The sequence below is a fragment of the Ambystoma mexicanum genome, chromosome 6q, assembly GCF_040938575.1.
Source record: "Ambystoma mexicanum isolate Mex_15411 chromosome 6q, UKY_AmexF1_1, whole genome shotgun sequence".
In the NCBI taxonomy this organism is placed as follows: Eukaryota; Metazoa; Chordata; class Amphibia; order Caudata; family Ambystomatidae; genus Ambystoma; species Ambystoma mexicanum.
In genome coordinates this window covers 1,045,467,420-1,045,490,050 of record NC_090937.1, presented here as the reverse complement: position 1 = coordinate 1,045,490,050, position 22,631 = coordinate 1,045,467,420, and the positions used below count along the sequence as shown (strand labels likewise).

General features: G+C 45.1%; 1 protein-coding gene across 5 annotated transcripts in view; it reads left to right on the top strand.

The window, feature by feature from the left end:
* Nucleotides 1-22,631, top strand: part of MICU3 (mitochondrial calcium uptake family member 3) — a 526,504-nt gene that overhangs the window by 319,482 nt on the left and 184,391 nt on the right. The gene's annotated exons all lie outside the window — the stretch shown is intronic.

Here is a 22,631-nt window from a genome sequence, read left to right as displayed (position 1 = left end):
GAAAATACCCCCTAGCCCATAAGAACATAGCAAGTCACAGAGAACACTCTCAAGTCATGTCCAAGAGTGAGGATAAAAGAGTCTCACTCTTGGCAGGAGAAAGAAATAAACCCCACAAATTCCAGCAAAGCTGCTGGGGGACTCACTAGGTTAGGAAATTCAGCCTAAACAGAGAATTCTTCCTAACACTCGCCCCCCCCAGACTAAGGGACGGGAGGATTTAATCCACTCCTGGATGAACCTCATACCTTTAGTCGATGACATACATCCTAGAGAGTCCATCAGCATTTTGATGGTGACACCCTGACCTGTGCTCAATGGTGAAATCAAACCCTTGGAGGCAGATTGACCATCTCAATAGTTTTGGATTTTCCCCTTTCATTTGCATTAACCATCTCAAGGGTTGGTGGTCAGTCTGAATGACAAAAGTAGAACCATACAAGTATGGCCTAAACTTCTTCAGTGCCCACACAATAGCAAAGCATTCTCTTTCGATTGTTGCCCACCTTGTTTCAGGATCCTTCAGTTTTCTACTGATGAAGCAAATGGGGTGTTCCCTACCCTTCTCATCCAGTTGGCTAAGGACTGCACCTATACCTACATTGGAAGCATCAGTTTGTACAATGAAAGTTTGGTGGTAGTCAGGAGCTCTGAGTACTGGAGCTTGGCAGAGAGCTTTCTTCAGGTTCTCAAAGGCCTGATTGCATTCCTCAGTCCATTTGACCTTCTTAGGGAACTTTGGAGAGGAGATCACATTCAGAGGAGAAGCTATGGTCCCATAGTTCTCAATGAAATTCTTGTAGTACCCAGTGAGGCCTAAGAAGGCGCTCACCTGGGTCTGAGTAGTAGGTGTTGTCCAATTTTGCACAGCTTCAATCTTGCTGAGCAAAGGCCTTATTTCTCCACCTCCTACCTCATGTCCAAGGTAGACCACTTTACTCTGACCAATTTGGCACTTGCTTGCCTTTATGGTCAGATTGGCCTGCTCAAGAGCCTGCAAAACATGTCCTAAGTGGGTCACTTGTTCTTCCCAGGAGTGGCTGAAGACTGCAATGTCATCCAAGTATGCCATGCAGAAGTCCTCCATCCCAGCCAGAACTTGGTTCACCATCCTTTGGAATGTTGCAGGTGCATTTTTCAGTCCAAAAGGCATAACCTTGAATTGGTATAGGCCAACTGGGGTAGAAAATGCAGTTTTCTCCTTGGCATGGTCTGTCAGGGCTATTTGCCAATAGCCTGACGTAAGGTCCAGTGTGCTGAGGTACTTGGCTGCACCAAGTTTATCCACCAACTCATCTGTCCTTGGCAAAGGGTGGGCATCAGTCTTGGTGACTGCATTAAGAGCTCTATAGTCCACACAGAATCTCAACTCTTTGGATCCTGCCTTTGGTACTAACACCACTGGGCTAGACCATGGACTAGTAGAGGGCTCTATTACCCCAAGATCAAGCATCTTCTTGACCTCACCTTTGATGTGGGTTCTGACATGTTCTGACATTCTATATCCTCTGCTTTTGACTGGCAGACAGTCACCAGTGAGTATCTCATGCTGTCCCCAAGGGGTCAAGCCTGGTGAAAGTGAGAACAGGGGGGCAAACTGATTTAACATCGCTTTGCACTCCTCCTGTTGCTCAGGGGTCAGACCTGAAGAGAGATTAACTCCTTCAACCTTTTCGTCTAAAGGTAAGCCTCTCAGGAGGTCAGGTAGAGCGTCACTCTCCTCCTCCTCTTCCGATGAAGCTAGAAGCAATGCTCCTACTTCTGGTCTAGAGACATAGGCTTTGAGGCGGTTGGTGTGGAAGACTCTGGGAGCTTCCCTGGGTTTGCCCAGATCCACCAGATAGTTGACCTCTCCAAGTTTTCCCACAACCTTGAAGGGTCCCATCCATTTGTCTTGCAAGGCCCTCTGCCTTGTTGGAAGCATAACTAGAACTAGCTGGTCTTGAGTAAACTCAACCATGTTAGCCTTCTGATCATGCCAATGTTTGATCAGAGCTTGGCCAGCTTTCAAGTTGTCACTTGCTTCTGCCATCATGTGTGACATTCTCCTTCGGAGACCTATCACATAGTCAGTCACTCTGACTGGCTTGGGGGAAGGAGCACTCTCCAACCCCTCCTTAATCAGGGCCAAGGGGCCTCTGACGGGATGGCCATAGAGAAGTTCAAAGGGAGAATAACCTACTCCCTACTGAGGGACTTCCCTATAAGCAAATAGAAGGCATGGCAGTAGAAGATCCCACTTCTTCTTAAGGGGTTCTTCTAAGGCACCTATCATGCTCTTCATGGTTCTGTTAAATCTTTCTACCAATCCGTTTGTCTGAGGGTGGTAGGCGGTTGAGAACTTGTAGGTAACTCCGCAGGTTTTCCACATGGCTTTCATGTAGTTGGACATAAAATTTGTCCCCCTGTCAGAGATCACCTCCTTAGGAAACCCAACCCTGGTAAAGATACCAAGGAGGGCCTTAGCCACAGCCTGAGCCATAACAGTCCTCATAGGAATTGCCTCAGGGTACCTAGTAGCATGGTCTACTACAACAAGGATAAACCTGTTGCCTGAGGAGGTTGGGGGATCAAGGGGACCAACAATGTCAATCCCTACCCTCTCAAATGGGACTCCCACAACTGGGAGAGGCACTAAAGGTGCCACATTCTTGGAACCAACCTTACCAGAAGTCTGGCAGGTATGGCAGCTCCTGCAATACCTATCTACTTCAGCCCCCATTTTTGGCCAATAGAAGTAGAGAGAGAGCCTTTCCTTGGTCTTCTTGAAACTCAAGTGACCAGCCAAAGGAATCTCGTGGGCTAGTTGCAAGAACTGTTGTCTGTTCTCTTGGGGCACTACCAGGCGTTGGTATGCTCCAGGTTCAGATTCGGTTGGTTCACTGTAGAAGAGGCCATCTTCCCAGTGTAACCTATACTTCCCAGGCTCTTGCCCATCAGCCTGAGAAGCTGCCTGCTGGCGGTGACCCTCCAGAGTTGGACATTCTCTTTGTCCCTTACGGAAAGCTGTCCTGCTAGGTCCACCTTCTGCCAGTAAAGACTGCAGCTCAGGATGGTCAGCGGGGTCCAGGTCTCCAATAAGTTCTGGACCTCCTTCTAGCTCTTCTTCAGAGTCTAGTTCAACCAAACAGGGTTGTACCTCCCTCTCAGCCTCAGCTGGAGGTGGAGTTACAGGTGTAACTTTGGACAACCTCAGGGAAGTCCTTGTTGGAAGCACTGGAGTGCTTGCTGTAGGTTTTTCTCTAGGAGTCTTGGGTTGCCCCTTTGCTCCTGATCTGGTAGTTACTGCAGTAAGTTGCTTCAGTGGGAGAGGAGTGATTTCTGTCATCATCTCCTGAGATAAACCTTGCAGGGTTTTCTCTCTTGCAGACTTGGTGAGCTCCCGTAACCTTTTACTAGGAGGTCTGGGGGTATGTGACACAACTCCAAGAGCTTTCAGGTCATTTCCCAGCAGAACTCTTCCTGGCACTTCACATTGTATACTGACAGGTATCTTCACAGCCATATCATTACACTGGATGAGAACTGGTAACTGGGGACACATCTGCACAGGCCCTCTAGCTAACTTGGTGAGGCATTTGGGTGCCTTAGCAACATCCTCTGCCTTGAAAAATGATTCATCCACCACAGTTATGCTGGCCCCAGTGTCCCTGATGGCAGGAGTCTCCTGACCATTTACGTTGACACTGTCTTTATAATACTCTTTAGTATTATCTGGGATAGAATTATATACATCTAAATTCTGCTGTTCCCACAACCCCAGAGAGACTAAAGAAACACTGGCTGAGACTCCAGTGGGTTCGTCAGCCAGTAGTAGAAAGTTTCCACTTGCCATAGTGACTTCCTCCTCTGGAGCGAAGGCTAAGGAGACAAGTTGGACCCCGGAAGGTTTACCCTTACATCCGGGATCTCCTTTCACATGGTCAGTAGCCTTACAAACATAACAAGCCCCAAAGGTCCTTTGGAATGGAGGCTTGTTCTGACCTCCTTCTGGTTTAGCACCAGAAGGTATACTACTCTGCTGTGGTTTCCCAGGTGGCTTACCCTTATGGTTTTGTTTGGGGCCGACTTTGGAATTAGGATTATTAGAATTCTCTTTGGAGTCTTTCTTAGGCTGTCTTCCCTCATCCTTCTTCTGAGTTACCCCAGAATCCTTGTGAGTAGCCCTGTTGGCAACCCACAAGTCAGCAGCCTTAGCTAGTTTCCTAGGATCTAATTCCTGTGAATCAACCAAGTGCTGTCTGAGCTCAGGGGAGCAGGCATCATAAATTGACTCCATCATTACAAGATTTCTCATTCCTTCATAAGTGTTCACCTTGTAACCCTTAATCCATCCCCCTAAGTTTTTCAACCCTTCACACACCCAGGTAGCCCAAGGGGTACCATCATGCTTTTTGAGGCTCCTAAACCTCTTAAGATACTGGGAAGGGGTCTTCCCAAACCTAGCTATCAAAGCTAGTTTCACACATTCATACTCTTTCCTATCCTCCTCCCCCAACTCCATTACCACATCAGTTGCAACAGGGGGAAGCCTAGAGAACAACCAGGTGAGTAACTCATTACCTGTGATGTTCTTGAGCCCATGATTATACTCAAACATAGACAACCAATCCAACACATCCAACTTAGGCTCATACATACCAATCAATTCTTTAGGCATCCGGGGACTTTTAGGACTGGAACTTCTAGAGGAGCCAGAGAGAGAAGCATTCTCAACAGACAATTTCTTCATTTCTAGCTCATACTTGAGCTCCATTTCCCTTAGCCTTAGTTCTTTGTCAGTTTGAGCATTAAGTTTCTTGTACTCTAATTCAAGTTTCATGTTCTCCAGTTCAAAGTATTGAGGGCTAAATGTGAGACCTGGCAAAGGTCCAGTAGGTACAGCTGGTAGAGCAGACAGAGGCCTAGAGGGACTATCTACAACAGTTTCATCCTCCTCTTCTGGTTCTGACCCAAGATCATCAATACTTTGTTCCATATCAAGATCATTGCTGCTTTCTACATTTGCTGGAGTGGTAGGTTCCTCTGGACCATCCTCCAGACTTTGGTTTTCTAACAACCTTTCTATTAGCTCTGTTTTCTTTCCTTTAGTCATGAGATTCTTATGCTTACAGAGAAGTCTTAGACAATCAGCAGTTTTTGTAGCAAGGGACTCTTGACTATAACTTTCCATAGTAGACAGGTTAAAAATGACTTTATCTTTCTTGTGCTTAAGCTTTGTGGTTAGTTGCACTAAGGTATCTCAAAGGTACTCTAAAGTGTATACTCAATACAGATCCCACCGCTGTACACCAGTGTTAGGCAGAAACCTGTGCAGTTCCCTCTGGGACCACTGCAAAAGATTTAAGACTACAGGTGTTGGCAGTAAACCCACTTGGTAGCAGTCTGCACCGCACAGATTCACTGTGGTAGCTGTGGCTGAGCAGTCAGACATCCCTCAAGAAGAGTTAGGCAGTATACAGAGGATACATAATAGGTACAGAGGTACAATAGCACAAGCAAACACTGACCAGAGCTAGGTGTAAAAGTATAAACGTATTTATTAAAGGTACACTCATAAATTACACTAGCACATTAGAAAAGGTAAGAAAGTCAAACACAGTTACTATTACTCATATGTACATCCCTAATCGTTTGTTGGACAATTCTAAGTTAACACCACTTATTTCCAACCAGAGGTGAGCGCTTAACGTTAGATGGTACTCCAACAAGTATTACCAAAAGGGAGGGAAAAGGCAGAAATAAAGAGAGCAGTTAGGTAAAACACTTTTCACATAAGGTTAGCAAAGACAGTAAATGGTGGAACAAGGGGAATTAGATCGGGGCCCGCGTTAGAGGGAGCCAGGCGAAAATGTGCCCAAGATCACACAATGTCACAAGTCTTTGCAGGTGAGTAGAAAACGGTTTTACTATGGTTCTGAAAAGTTTAGTTTGGGTGTCCCAGACCTACCCAGGTTCGAGAGCCGAGGGCTAAATCTACCCCGTACAATCGGTGGCAAGGGAGGCCGGGCGGAACACAGTACCTTTAAAAGTGGAAAGATTCCTCCAGCGGTGGTAGTCGTTCCTGGTAGTGGGTGCAAGTCGCGGCGTCGTCCCGAGGAAGAGGTGATCTCGACGGGGAGGAAGGCTGCAGGTCGTTGCACTACCAGGGATGAGGCCAGCCGTGGAGTTCTCCGGTCACAAAGGATTTTTACCCCTCTTTCGCGGTTGAGGTAAAAAGTGGTATCCCGGTTGCCGGGGTGCTTGGCACCGGCAAGGAGGCCACGAGATGCTTCGGGACGGCGAAAAGAAGGCAGCAACTGGTTGTCCCTACCAGTTAAGGGAAGAAGACTCTCCGGCGGGAGATCTCCTCTGTCGTCGGGAAAAGTGGTGAGACGATTCTGCAGGGCTTCACCGGTGGTGTCGTCTTGGCAGGTCGGCTCGGCTTCTCCCTCTTCGGCTTCCTAGGTCCTGTGGCGACTTCTGAAGAACCAGTCCCAAAAACCCTGCTTTTATGCAGCAACCCCCATTCATACAGCCTAGCTGTCACTCAAACATGCTAAGTGGTGAGCGGGGTGGCTCACCACTTGGGCCAATCACACTAGAGTGCGACCTGAGTTGGCAAGGCAACTCGGTCCAGGGTGCCTAAACCCCCTCCCACACCCCCTGTGGTACCCAGACAGAATGGCACCACTTTGGAGGGCTTCTGTGCAGAAGCCCGCCAAAAGTGGAACAAAGGCTCGACTCGGGTTCAGGGTTACTGAAGTGAACCTAGACGCCATTTTGGCGGCGAGTTCCGTCAAAAAATCCCAACCGGTGAATTTATATTAAATAAATAAACCGGCGGTATCTTTAACATTGCACCAAAAAGTGGTGCATCAAAAACCAATGGGAAATCCCATTGGGAAATATTCCGGTGGAATATTTCCATGGTATCCACTGCCACCAGCCAGAACTCGGCGAGGGGGGACGGGACAGTACCCCCTCGACAACAGACCCAGGGGCAATCTAATTGCCCCTACCAGTACTTCCACAGTAAGATGGTTTGTACTGGTTAAGTTCCTAAATTAAGACTAGTAAAGTCAATGGTAACTTTACAGACCCAGGGAGACAGTAGTCAGTCCCAGGGTGTGGAGTCTATGTTTGGGGGTCTCTAGGACACCCCTGTGCTACTGCACTGAGGGTGCTGTGTAACACACATTCAAAAACCAATGATGGCCTATGGGGAAAATTACCCCCTAGCCCATAAGCACATAGCAAGTCACAGAGAACACTCTCAAGTCATGTCCAAGAGTGAGGATAAAAGAGTCTCACTCTTGGCAGGAGAAAAAAATAAACCCCACAAAATCCAGCAAAGCTGCTGGGGGACTCACTAGGTTAGGAAATTCAGCCTAAACAGAGAATTCTTCCTAACACTGGCCTTCTGAGATATTTAAATATTTCCTAAAACTAGTATTCTCTCCCCAACCCACGGCGTCTCTGACAAGCTCAGTGGGACCTCAAGACTTGCGATCCTGTGCAATTGGTGACTTCATCTGCAGGGCTCTGCCACAGTGAGCTCGACTTGTATTTTTTATAGCGTGGGGCACTGGAGTGGAAGGGTGCTCCGTGAAGCATCCATGCTTGCCTGCTTCAGTCTTCTCAGTGCTGTGCCTGCTGCCCTCTGGAAATCTGTACAGCAAGCAGTGAGCCTTGGGCGTGGCTGAGTTTTTAAAATCAAGCCTAACCCCAAGAAGGCCACTGAAATGGCATGCCAGGAACTTTAGTTTCCAGCCCGAATTTCTATATTGAAGCCCCATATTACACAGCAACTGTGTTAGCTATGATGATGTTTTATATCTACTTTAAAAGGCGGAGTTATGTACACCATTATTATATTGGTTCTAACATTTGCGGTACACCAAAGTTATTTAAAAAAAACATAAACTGATTCAGAATGAGGAAAAAACGTATTGCTGCTCACTCTGCCCCAAAACGCAGTCGCTGTTGTAGTGTGCTAAACTATTAGTAGTCGATAGGCTTTAGCTGCCCCAGGTACTGAAAATGTTAGCCAAACCTTGACACATTAAACCTATATTAAATTGGGAACACTGGATCTGGCGCTAGTCCTTTGACAAATAATGCCAAATTTTAATTTGCAAGAAAACTGCGGAAAACTGTGGTAATCAGTGAATACCAATAGTGTTGGTGGTGCCCCTTAGAGTTGACACGTGTTTCGACCTCGTCCAGGTCTTTTTCAAAACTGGGCACAAGAACTAAGTATATCATATTTTTCAAAACACATTTTACATCATGTATTTCAAAGACACATTAAAGGATAGTTCCGGGACTTTTTTTTTATTGTCCCTACGGTTCGGCCATGTGTTTTTAAGCATAACTCGGTAGATCTTAGAAAACTTTCCCATGGACCTTACCCGACTTTTCGTCCATTAACGCACTCGAAATCAGCCGCCATTTTCTGATAATCCTATCATTTCCCCCCATCGCCCTGGCTCACCAGCTTTTGCGGCACTAAATCAAATCCCCCGCCCCTGAAACCGACTTTATCAAAACATTCATATTCCCCGCCTCTATCCGTGACGTGACTGAGCTGCCTAGGCAAACGCGCCCAGGCGTCTTCTACGCGACTCCACACAGAACCCGGAAATCAACACAGATGAGCTCACACAACACAGCGCGCCACAATTGGGAATATGAAACTGTACTTTTAAATTAAACCGCAAGATTGTAAATTTGGTAAAGTACATTAATTTGACATCAAATGGTTTGAGAATATTCAGCGATTTTCATTTTTATTTGCTCACGTTCCAAAAAGTTTGTTTTGAGGCACGCGATGTTCCTTTGCTGTACACAGGGTCTTAGATCATCTCACAATACAGCGCCACAATTCGGAATATGAAACTGTGGTTTAAAAGCAAACGGCAAGATTGTACATTTGGCAAAGTACATTTATTTGACATCAAATGTTTTGAGAATATTCAGCGATTTGCATTTTTCTTTGCTCTCGATCCATAATAGTTTGTCTTGAGGCAAGCGATGTTCGTGTGCAGTACACAGGGTGTTGGTTTACGATAAAATAAGCTCTTCGGTCGCACTGATAATCGCATGGCTGTTCCAACAACGAGGCACTAGGCCACCACAACGGTCTGTATTTTGCATCTAGCCGTTAGTACCGCGTAAGGACATACTTGTACTTGGCGATCGTCCCATAAAATGGTCAGGGTGGTAACGTTGTTCACACGGAGAAGCAACTGGCGGTTATAAAAGCCATCCGCCGGGTTCGGCCTGTAACGTTGAGGACATGTCACTCACATGAAAGGTAGAATCTCTGATATCGTCTTCCACTATGTTCAGTGATATTGATGGTGTTTCATTGTCGTCCACTTCATTCTCTTCCATTGCAACATCTGTTCCTTCTCCGGCGATGGGTGAATAAAACAATTTCTTCAACTTTCTCGCGGTCTTAGTTTTTGCGGGTGTGGATTCTGTGAATTGATCTCCGACTGCATCCGAACTACCAGGAGGACATTCACTATCAATGGCTGGATGTGGTATAGCTCCGTTGTCAATCACTTCATATTCTTCCCCTTGGCACGATGCATCTCCAGTCTCAAGTCCCTGCCAAAAGGTTTGACAAGCAACATCTCTCGTTTGCTTCACTGTCTGTGTAGATCTAGTTCGTACACCCACTCGCAACTAGAGGACAGATTGGAAAAGGGATGTTCAGTTTAAACACAACTTACAGTATTGAACTATTAACAGTGAAAAACAACATAATATAGTGACCAGGACACTAACCTTCTTTTGCTTTCTTTTCTTTGAAACTTTCTTGCCTCGAACTTCAACATCAGGACGCTGTTGCTCCGACTCGTGTGTGCATGTCTCCACTTCCTCTTGCGCTGCAACGACTATATTTTCATGATAAGCACATCCATCACGCACTGACGCTCCATCGACTCCCTGAAACATAGAACTTTCATTAGTATGTATAATAATATCGAAAGCACAAAATGTACTTGGGGACCAATACCACGTACATCTCAATAGCAAAACACGAATGAACGCTTTGTGTAGAACATTCAAACGACAATTATTCACGCATTGTTGATCTAGTTAGATGGAACTGTCAAGATCCATACCCCGGGCTCCTCATAGACTTCCATTGATGATATTATTGAAGATGATGCTTCACAGTACTGAAACACAGTAATTGCATTAGTATGGTTTTCTATTTTGTTAAAAAGAACATAAACTTTGTGCAGGCGTCAACGGCTCATCTAAATAGACCTGCACAAATGATCAGTTGTCTAAAATAAATAATGGATATGTAAATATGATTCGATTTGCTCGATCGTTGGAAGTGTCACCACCCAGAGATCTGCATCAACTACTAGGGGTGATGTTCTTGTAGAAGAAGCTCCGTCATCTCCCTGAAACATAGTACTTGCGTTAATAAAGAAGGAAGTATAGCGGATGTAATCACGTCATATGATTTCGCTTGATCGAACTGTCAGTATCCATACCTCGAAATGCATAAGAACATCAAGGGACGATGTAACTGCGGTGCACACTTCTGCAAACTGTTGCGCCGACCCGTAACTGCATGCTCCCCCTTCTTCTTGGACTAATGCTCCATCGACTCCCTAAAACATAGGACTTTCATTAGTAATGAACACAATATTGAAAAAAGAAGACACATAGGAGGGCGACGACAGAAGGACATATCAATGGCTAAAAACGAAAGAAACATTGTGTGTAACAATCACGCTACAAGAATGCAAGATCTGATGATCTCCATCGATGGAACTGTCTGGAAACGTACCTCGAGCATCTGAGTGACATCAACGGTTGTCGTCAATACGTTGGACTCCTCAGCATCTCCCTGAAAGACAGTACTTGCATTATTTTGGATAACAATAATTATAACTGAAAACAAAGACTAGAGGACGAGTACAAGGGTGTACCATTAGGTAAAATAATTACACGATAAATTAAAACTATTGATTTACATGCCTAAAACAAGTCAGTGGCAGAATAGCTAAGTAAGATTACCCGATAGGCGCTTGAAGTGGCTGATGACTGCAATAACGACACGGATGGAGAATCTTCCGCCCTCATATTGAGTGGATACATAAATGGGGAAATTATTGTTAGCTAATGCTACACACTACCGCAAGGCCGAGAGATAAATACGTAAACTTGACTCAGCAGTGGAGGGATGTGGACGAATAGAGTGGGAATAGCGGTTGAGAGCAATTTTCGCCTCGCTCGGGGTGTGTTCTTCTTTATTAGCAATGATGTGGAGTACATGTCTGAGCTAAAGTGCCTGCTGCAGATGCGGTATCGATCACCCCTCTTGTCCGCAAAGACTTCTAGGACTCTACTTTCAAGCTCAGACGGTGGATATCCGCAATATCGGACCCATTCTCTTATCTGATCTATTGTCTTAGGGAAAACATGCATTATAGTACCTTCAGATTTATTATGGGTCTTCGAAGGGCAACCGCCAATGGAACAGGCAGGCATTGTGGAAAGTTCTGAAAAGTAAAGATCAACAATTTTCTATGAATACCAATGTAAACTCAGAACATGTGACTAGTTCCTTGCATGTACTGTCTTGAACGAAAAGAAATTGGACGCAAAATGATTATGGTGCATGGCCTTACCTTGACGAAGAAACAGTTAGATGCAGGGATCAGAGTAGTTTCTTGTCGTAGAACAGGGAGCAGTTCACAGGTTGCAAACTGACGAGTTTCCTCGAAGTGGTCACGGAAGTTCACAGAGACGAAGAGCAGATAAGCAGCACCTTCACGGGTTGACTAGCAAAGCGCAAAGAAGTTCTCATTAGAAATATGAAGTGGGTTATAAAGAATTCGAAACAGGGGTGTGTTTGTGAATGAATGACGTGTATATGTCGTGGCATTATGCGGTTTGCAGGGGGCCGTCCAGCGTGAAGGGGGATGCTTGGCAGGAGACACGGGGTCTGGAGGTAGACATGGGAACAACAACCCATGCTCTATAGACCACTTTGAAGTGTACATGGTCTTTGGCACCTCTTGGCCTTTATCTCTCCCTGACAGCTCCACTTGGCAGCACAAGTACCCCGGTGCGAACTGCCTTTGATAGGGCGGGGGGTGGATTGGGGCGGTGGTCGTGCAGACAAGACACAGGAAGACTCGTGAATGGAGACACACTTATGTGGATTGCAGGGGGCCATCCAGTGTGAGGGGGGATGCTTGGCAGGAGACACGGGGTCTGGAGGTAGACATGGGAACAACAACCCATGCTCTATAGACCACTTTGAAGTGTACATGGTCTTTGGCACCTCTTGGCCTTTATCGCTCCCTGACAGCTCAACTTGGCAGCACAAGTACCCCGGTGCGAACTGCCTTTGATAGGGTGGGGGGGGTGTGGATTAGGGCGGTGGTCGTGCAGACAAGACTCGTTTGCCGCAGGGCCTCACCAAGGAGAGGCCATCTAACTGCATGTAAGAGGCAGGCTGCAGGATCCAGTACATGGAAGGCAGGGGGGTGAGTTTATACATACCTCACCCTCCCAGGAGAATATATGGGTGCAGTTCACCCTGGAGACCCTGGATGCCTAGGCAGTTAGTCAGCAGCAGGCTGGCCTGTGGTGGCAAGGCGGCACGGGCCAGAGGGGGTCATCTCTGTACCCGGTGCCCAAAAGGATGATTTATTATGATCAACCATATTGATTATTTACCTATAACCATGTTTTGTATCAATAAAATCCAACGGCCTTCCTTTTATTGCCAACGCTTGAACAAAGTGGTGTGGTAAGTATTTTTGGGGGAGGAGGCAAGGCCGGGAGGCTTGATGCCAACCCGCAAAATAACATATGTATGTCTGCTGCATATGGGTTCAACGGTTATGTGGATTGAAGGTGGGCGGCCAGCATGAGGGAGGATGCTGGCCGGAGACATGTGGTGTGACAAGACAAGGCACAGGAAGACTATTCAATGGAGACACACTAGATTCATTTAATAAATCAAAACAACCATTGTTAAAATATATGTTGGGTTTTATTTTAGATCTTAATTTCAATTGAACATAAATAATAAACATTACACATTGTAAAGTTCCGGTTGCAGCACATCCAGGGAAAATCCGCGGTATTGTCCACTGTCGCTGGGGAAATGTTGTCTAATGGCAAGTATCGCACAGGCAGGTATTACTCTCCAAACGCGGTGTCCGAGCCTCCCGTAAAGCCACCAAGTGAAGCAACGATAGGCCACCAGCCTGTACCACCTGTGAAAACGAAAGATGCAAACTGTATTAAAATGACAAAACTTTCTTATCACTGTCGATTCAGGTAAAAAATGTCATTCTGCTTTGAAAAAAAATCTATCTAGAAAATGCACAATATGGAACCAATTTACATGCATTCGAATGTAGATGTGGGAGACGACCATGACATAGTAGTGGCATCACTGACATCAAAACCAGAGTATACTTACTCGTTACTCGGATTACGCGGACGAACAGTGCCGCGAAGTTCGTGCATAAGCACCATCATCATCCTCAACACGGTCCGTGAGAGGCAGGCTTCCCTGAACTCTGGCAGCTCGGTGATGCATTGCGGACTTGGCTCGCCTTCCGAAATGTAGGCCAAGCACCCGGAATTTTCACGGCAGCAGCAGTTCTCCTCCTCAGTTGGCATTAGCTCGCACCGATTGCACGTGCACCAGGTGGAGACGCCGTCCATGCGACATGGTCCAGGCTCATCATCCGTTGACTGGTCCTCCAACTGCCGTCCGAATCCCCATCGTTTTCGCGTGCTTGCCTTTCCAGTAGTTCTTGCTCGGTGTACTCGGGCTCGTACATATACGGCATTATTGTAGCCATTGTGTGGTAAAGAAAGTAAAATAATTTACAGAGATGGTACAGGTGTTCACAAGGCCTAGAAGCGGCGAAGGTAGCTGACCAGAGCACAGAAACGAGTCACAGAATACTCAAAGTAACACAGAGAGAGTAATGGAATCGAAAATCTGCTGCTATGTGTTGTGAAACGGTGTGTTTATACTTATTGAGGAAAGAGGCATCCTGCCATTTCCATGGCGACACTTCATTAGCTGAGGCGCAGCGATTGTTGACACGAAACATGCTTTGGCGTTGGGAAATGGGCGGTACGCGTCTGCTGATGTCAGGCTCAGGGGCGGGGGATTTGATTTAGTGTCGCAAAAGCAGGTGAGCCAGGGCGATGGGGGGAAATGATTGTATTATCAGAAATTGGCGGCTGATTTCGAGTGCGTTAATGGACGAAAAGTCGGGTAAGGTCCATAGGAAAGTTTTCTGCGATCTACCGAGTTATGCTTAAAAACACATGGCCGAACCGTAGGAACAATAAAAAAAGTCCCGGAACTATCCTTTAAACATAGTCAAACGTAACGTAATTATTATGGACAAAGCCATCAAATTAAACATGCAATGAGAATTGACATGAGCAGAAACCAAAATATATATTAACCAAGTAGACATGTGGGATTATAAAGGGTTGGATATGGGAGGGATTTGCACAGGAATGAAAGGGAAATGAAAAATAATAATAAAAGAGAGGAGGGGGGGAGAAAAACGGAGGTGGAAAGGAGAGTAAAAGAAACATGTCGGTGAATTCAGCCGTTATGGTAAGGTTTGTCTGACAAACCTAGCTAAACCATAGAGGGACCCTCTGTTATAGGCCATTTATCACGTTATTGGTACACTCACCTATGTGGTCTCTAATGCTTCCAATCAAAGCGTGTTGCGTACAAATTAAATTATGTGGAGCCGAATCCCATGGTTCCTGAAAGGTAAGTAGAACTTGATATGTAGTGAACCGAAATTGTACTGGTCACAGACGAGCAGATTTATGCTAGTATGTTTGTCAGGATTGTTCTAGGTAATAAACACATCAGTGTGGAAATATTGTCATGTTTATATATGAAACCGGTGATATCCTGCTAATATTCTTGATTGCAGACTGCCGTAAGCTCCAAAAGTGAGACTACATCTAGCGTTGTTGTGCGCATCCCATTAGTGATAATTGCTGTATGCTAATCAACAGAGAATACACAGAGATCTCAAGCAAAATACATCGTCGTGTTGGGGATTAGTATACTGATGTTAGTCTTGTCATTCGGTTAATGGCACGTCTGATATCCTACGCAAACACAAATTAGTAATTGTATCTAACGTTACTGTGCACATATAGTTAGTGGAAGTTCCCGTTGCTAAGCAACATTGTAAACACAGTGCACGGAAAGCACGCGCCGGTTGCATCGGCGTGATCGCAAGTTAATAAAGATACATGAAAGCACTCAAAAAGATCCCGGGCACCCTTACCAGTGACTGATGATGTGGTCCCAGGATTGAGTGCCACGATCAACTTAGATCACGGTCACCATACAAAATCCTTAAGTAAGATGGGCGCCATGGCGCTGGAAGACGAGGCTCCAAGTAGAGCCCCTCTTCCATTTCCATGGTGGCCAGCAGGAAGACAGAGCGGCAGCAACGGCGGGGGCACCGCCACCGCTGAAGAAATCAGGGAACTGGGGGTGGGAGTGGCAGTAAAATGAAGGGGAAGGGAAAGGATGGTGGGGAAGATAGCGGGGCAGGGGAAGCAACCGTTGGGTTGCTCAGAATGTTAGCCTGCCTCGTGGGATTCAGCCCACGATCCGAGCAACATGATTGGTTGCTCCCCCACCACCAGGTGCTAACATACGTTTTAAGGTATAGACACGTTTTGATTCACTGATGTATGCCTATTAGTATTTAATGAACATGATATTATTGCACTGTCATTTTTGTATATCTCTACATTTCTTTAATTTAACTTGTTTGTTTTATGGTTTCATTGAAAACCCTTTAACAACCAAATATATAAACTGAAACTTCCTCCTGTTTACAAACAGGCCAGGTAACTATCTTCTGCTACCTGTAAAAAGTCTAATCAGTTGTCAGTAGCATAGATTTGACATATTTAGTGTTTGTATTTATTTGTGTAAAAAAAAAGACTGAATTTCGAGTAGCTGGTGGAGAAACAGTGTCCGCCAATCCAAGTCAATCCAGTTTATCATTTTGAAAGTCACTCGACACCGGTGGTAACGGTTAAGCAGCACATCTGTAAAAGCCTTCCAAAACTAATTGCAAAAGCAGTCTGGATACTTGGTAACTTGCATGCTGCTACATCATTCCTGGAAATGATCAGACTGGATGGGTCAGATCATCCCTACTCTAGATATATATATAGTTAGCTTAAACATATAAAACTAACATAGAGCTAGAGACCAGGTAGATGACATGGTGATGTAGTCTGTTTACCATGAAGATGGGTAACAGTAGGGCAGATTAGGATATGGGGTCCCATGGGCACTTTCATACACCCCTCTGCTGCTTGCCTATGTAATGTTCCTTTCCATAGGCAATAAGAGAAACCAGCCAAACATGAACCTAACTGAAAACGTGGGCATGACACTGTTTGCACGTGTAATTGGCTTTCACGTGTGTAGGAATGGCATTTCAGGATTTGCGTCCCAAGTGAGGGAAAGCACTGATCATTACCACTCAAATTGAAAGGGGGGTAATTACCGAGAGACTCTTTGACAGACTTCACCTTCCACACCCATCTGTACTTGCTGTGGCCTGAGGAAATGGACAGGACAAGAATACCTGGAGGTGGCCGGTGCAGGAGGATGTGAACGTGTGAGCTAAATTGTCTTTGAGGAGTAGACTTTAATTGCCACCTGTGCTAAAGAAGCAAAAGTAAATTGCAGCCCAATTCTTTTGAATCACACATTGTCAAGGGATAAAGCATGGTTTATTTCTTGAATTACCTGATGAAAACTAAATATGAAGTATTTGAACTACCCATATTTTGAAACAAAAAGTACGTTATTTATTGAAGAAACAGTAATTGTATGCCCTCAGAAAAAAACAATGTTGAGTTGAGAATCTGAGTCTAACTCAAGTCAACCTGTTGGCATAGTGCCAGTTGTTTGAATTTTGAAATCCAGAATGTGCAATTTTGTAAATCCGTCCAGCGGGCGTTGCCAGTAATGGCATCAGATGAGCACACTCTCCTGACTAAAGTGCCTCTCAGTAGACCAGGTAGTAGGAGATGTTTGATCTAGTGGTTGTGATCAGTTGTGGATCTTGATGTCCTGAGTTCAAATCCTGGCTTCTGCACTTGCCCATCATTGCCTGATCCTGGACTAATCACTTTTTCTGTCTGAGCCTCGGCTCTTTTCTGTGCCACGGCTGGTACCAGTTACAAAGTTGCTGACCATCCAAGGTTGCTAAACATGCAAGGCCTCTGCCACAGGAGGTGATGACTGCCTTACAAATTCCTGCTAAAAAAATATATCTTTCTGTTTATCTACGATGGGCAAGTACAGAAGGTGCTTCACGAATTTGCACTGCACAGTGGCTCTGCTTATAAACTGGTGAATGTAATTATATATTCTGAAATGGGCCTGACCAAGAAATCCATTGCAGGGGAACATTTGTTTGAAACCATTTTTAGTACCAGAAAAAAATCTTAAAACGTGCATATGTTATGACCTACACAACGTTGTTCACATGCACATTGCAATTTTACAAATTCACAAAGACATTTCAGCTATGCCCATTTCTTTGCGCAAGTAAATTAATGTGCATTTGGAAAAAGTAACCACTTGCCCATAGGTGTGTACTTATGCATGCTGTGTTTTTTCAATAAATGTTTGTGAATCTAGATCCAACCTATGGGTGATGTAGAAGAAAAGGCCTTTCCAGTGTTAAGGGCGGATTATAGGTTTTACGGGCGTCGAGGATGGGACTCGTGCAGCCACTGTCCTGGGTGCCAAGGGACAATAGTTGTACAAAGACTACTAGAGGGGGAACACTGGGGACCCATCTCGTGGAAAGGTGTTCAGAAGTTGATCTAAATGTACTGCTGATCAGATCTACACTGTTGCAAATAATTGCAATGTGCTGACAGTATGGAAAAGATCTGTGGGTCTGCTGGAGGCTTAACTCCGGGAAATGACTCGGTGTGGAGAGATGATATGTGAGAGTTTCTGGAACTTTAAATCACTGGCAGGATTAAGAGACTGTCAGAGGATACGTCTGGGGGAATTGTGCCCCTCTGAGGAGTGAATGCGAAATGGAAGGGTGGGTTCGAGCAAAACCAGCGAGCCAGTCCAGCGTCCGCCCAAATGAATGAAGCGGTGGAAGCGGAGCTACTTAAGGCGCTGAGCTGCAAGGTGCCGTGTTTGGCCAAAAAGTGGATTATGCAGATGATGCAAGGATATTGTGCTCAGGCCCTGTGACTGATGGCATCATGTTGAATAAGGAGCTTCATGCCAGAGCAAAGCAGCCGGGATTTAAAACCTGCCATCCCAAAACGAGGCTTATAGGCGTAACATAAGACCAGAGTAGAATCCATTTAGGATGAATGAAGGCATTGATGCCGGGTGGAAGTGTCAGGCAGGTCTGCTGGCCTCGGGAGCTTCGCGTGGCGCATACATCGCGGGAGGCAATAGATGAACATACCGGAGGATGTAAGACGACGACTAGCGTGCCCATGGTATTGCGTTTGGAATTGCAACTAGGATGAAATAATCATGCTTTGCTCCAATTAGCTGGTCAGTAAAGCCATGAAGTAGAAAATAGGGAATTATGTGGTGACACGTCTGACATTGACAGGAAATTGGTCCAAGCTGGTATTTGACCTCACTGGAGAGAATATATATTTATAAACTACTGCTAATATATATGGCTTTTTAGCTGTCTGGCTAGATCGTTGTTATCTCAATATCAATACAACTTAATAGGTTGTGAGCACAGCATGGTAGTAAGTGGCTCGGTGTCCCAAGACAGAACGCTGCAGGCTGACTGGCTTCCCCAGCAGCCAATGTCTGCCGGCCGGGGCACGCCCACAAACCACCAGACCAATCGCTACTGCCCTGTACATTCGGGCAGGAACCAGTCACCTCAGACACGCGAAAGAAAAAAACGCTCATGTAGAAATGTTTTCCTGTCAGTGCTAAATGATTTGTGTTCTAGTAATGGTGGGACGGGTGGGGCCGTTTAGGTGCCAGGAGTGTGAGCAAATGCAGTATGAATCCCATGACATTGTGCTGCCACCCACTCACGGGCATTGAAGCTACAAAACCTAACACTTTGTCGGGGCACAAGAACAATCCCTGTTTTGAACAACTCGATGATTTTACATATGCATGAAACGCACAAAAGTGATAGACAAAATGTTGAGGCATAGTTGCCATTTACCATATTACTGCTAATCATCATAGTTCTGGTTATTTGTTTGAAGAAAACATTCAACCCTTTGTAGAAAACAAATAGTTGTGATTTTCTTTTGGGATACTCCTTCCCTTTGCATTCTGCTGACTGGTATTCAAGCACAGGTACACCATTTGTGCAAACATGGAGAATGCTGCTTGCAATGCGTTAAAGCTCCCCTCCTTCGTGTATGTACAGGTTTTCATTGCTCTGCTAAAGAAAGCAGAAAGCCTGGCGTGTTTGGCCCAGGAACTAGAAAATCTTACCTTTTATTGGTGAAATAGCAAATCTTAACCATTATAGCACCCTGTGGATGAGGTTAACCCAATACATTGCATGAATTTGAGCATTCCGAGCCCTCTTTATGTAGAATCCGTGGCTTTTTTTTATTTTGTATTAAATAATAAAATGATGCAGGTGTTTCCATCTCATAAAGCGTGGTCTGCTAACCAAAACCCCATTTCATAAAGCTCCATGCCAAACACACAGTGCAGGCCTGTGGCTTGCTGTATCAGTATACAGATCTGCAGCACCTGCTCTTCATTGTCACAGAGCAGGTGCCAAGGCGGAGGCAAGCTGCCCCCTAACCTTCCAGGACATAATGGAGGTGACCTGCCTCTATGCTGTAAACAGCAGTACCCAGGACCTCACTGAAGGTGAAGTACACCTGCAGGTGTTTGCCAGCCTCCCCTGTGTTGGGGGAACGAGAACAACGATTAATCTTGTCCCTGAGACCCTGGATTGGGACTCTGAAAAGTCTGAGAGCCATAACAGCCAGGATCCCTGTTTTCAACCATCAAAATTTATTGAGCCAATTTCGAACTGAATCCCATTGGTGTTCCTTCTGGGACTCTTTCAGCCTACAAAATGCTGCTGCTGTTTCGTACACCTTAGACTCGTCATCGTACCAAGCTGAGCCTGTGACCTGTTCACTTCGAACCAACTGCTAATTTCCAGACCTTGTCTCGAACGCTGGAAGCATTGCATCACTCATCGACCCAAACCAGGTTGATACTGAATAATGCCAAGCCGAGCCTGTCACCTTTTCAGCTAGAACCAACCACTGCTTTGTCGAACTGCACATCAAACCCACAGGATCACAGCTTTGAACCATCACCAGATCTCGACTCGAACCCCTGAGGTGTCACTCATAGATCCTAACCAGCATTTACCACATTTCGACCCTGCCGAGCCCTTCGAACTGCATCACTCGAATGCTGCACTTAAACTGCTCTGAACTACCGCTTCAACTGACTCAACGCCCACTCGCCGCTTACATCTACATGACTCACTGCACCCAAAACTGGTTTGCTCTGCTTGCACAACAATGTTAGGAAAGTTTTCTCTATTTAGGAACTTTTCCTCCATTTCTGTGGACCCACACACTTTTTGCTTTTGTTTTTATATCTCTGTCCAGACGTTTTTCAGTGAAGGCAAACATTCAGCTTCGCTTCACCGCACTTTTGTTCAATGTTATGCGGACGCTGACCAGTCCTTAAGCCTGTCGGTGCTGGGAAACTGTTTCCCTTTAGTCTTTTGACTTTGTAACTGCTTTTGGGTGACCTTTTATCATTTCACAATGCATCTTACAATGCAGTGCAATGAGGTAATTTTTGTATGACGCTAGACTACACTCAAAGGGATTTTTGGGTTATTTTAAATGTGCCTAAAAGACAAGCTGATGATAGCAGTTGCATTTTGACTATTTTTGCAATACTTTTATTTAGCCCTACCATTTATCACATTTGACTACTGTAAGGAAGGCATGGCATCAACAACAGTAATGTGTAATCAAATAGGTACACAGGATCCTATTTATGTTTATATTTATATGTTGTTTTAGTGACACATTTAGGTTTTTTCTATGTACTGTGATATGTGATTTCGTCTGTGTCCATTTGTAAGTGGTTTATTTGAAATTTAGCTTTTTAGATTTTGTAGGTTTTAGTGGTAGTTTTGTACACTGTGTTAGGTGTGGGTAGTATCTTATGTTTTAATTTAAATATTCTGTATTAAACAAAAATGTTTTTTGAAATTTGGAATGTTGCACGCAGTCTATGTTGTCAAGACCTGTAGTGCCGGAGAATCTGTCAGAGGTGTCTAATCGTTGGGGGAGAAGGAGGGGTGGAAGTAGAGAAAGTTTACCATCTTATCCTTCTTTTATAATATAATCAACAACAGTAAAACAGACAAAGGTGACCACAGTTCAAGGGTGTTTATTGAACTTCATCAAGGGTATGATAAACACCTATCTAATCCTAAATCTACATATGTGAGCAGGCTACGACCATCAAATAATAATAACACAGTCCTAGTGGTGACTTCTCAAAATAAAAGGGACTATACTAAAAACAAACTATTACCAATCCTTAACTCCAAATACAAATAGTGTGGGGATAGTGTTTCTGAAAACGAAAGAAGTGTTCACAAAAAATATATGTCTCAATGTTCAGGCCGTTGGCCTCCCTTGCCCATATTTTCAGCACGGGACAAGATGGTTCACCCTAGCGTAGCACACTCTCTGGCTTCTGTAGCACGAGGATACAGTTCACTCATTAGCATCAGTGCCTTCTGTGCCCAAGTCTCTTTGCCTATCAAAGTCTCTTCATGCAGGGGGCCTGATGCGACAAAACAAACAATACATTCTTTTCCTCTTACAAGTACTCAATTCAGGTGTTTCACTATTCACCCCAGATGCCCCCTCAGCTGTGCTCAGATCCCTTTAATACAATGATCGTCACTTTGGATCACCCTCTACCGGGCTCAGATCCTCTTTCACAATGTTCGTGGGATATTCTTTCTTGGGTGACTCACTTTTCACCCCGGATCCCCCTCAGCCAGGCTCGTATCTCCTTCTCAATACAATTAGTCTCCCTCAGCTGGGTGTGGACCAATTTCAGTTAGCATCAACTATCGAAGACTTTCAAATGTACACAGGCCAGGACCACTTTGATTTCACAATTCCTTTTTACATTTGCCACCTTTCAGTTGATACCTAACAGAGACCTTCGAAGGAGCACCCATGTGGCGCGGACCACTCTGTTTACGGTATCTGCCTTGGCATCAAAAGGTCACTCATCTGCTATTTAATTATATTTGTGTCCTTTGTCACATACGCTTCACTCATTGTTCTCTTCGGTTTTCTCTATACAATGTTGCAACCTTGACTTCAACATAGACCGATCTGGTATCAGTCTCCCCAACACACCGTCTGTGCTGACTTTACTGGTGCTGGTTTGTTGTAAGAGCCAAGGACAGTACCATGGCAGTAAATGATCCTCCCCACCTTGGCTATCGACGCGGGAGAGTCCCGGGTACCTCCAACACACAATGCCGGTTTCTTCAGCTTTGATTCCTGGTCTTGCATTTCTT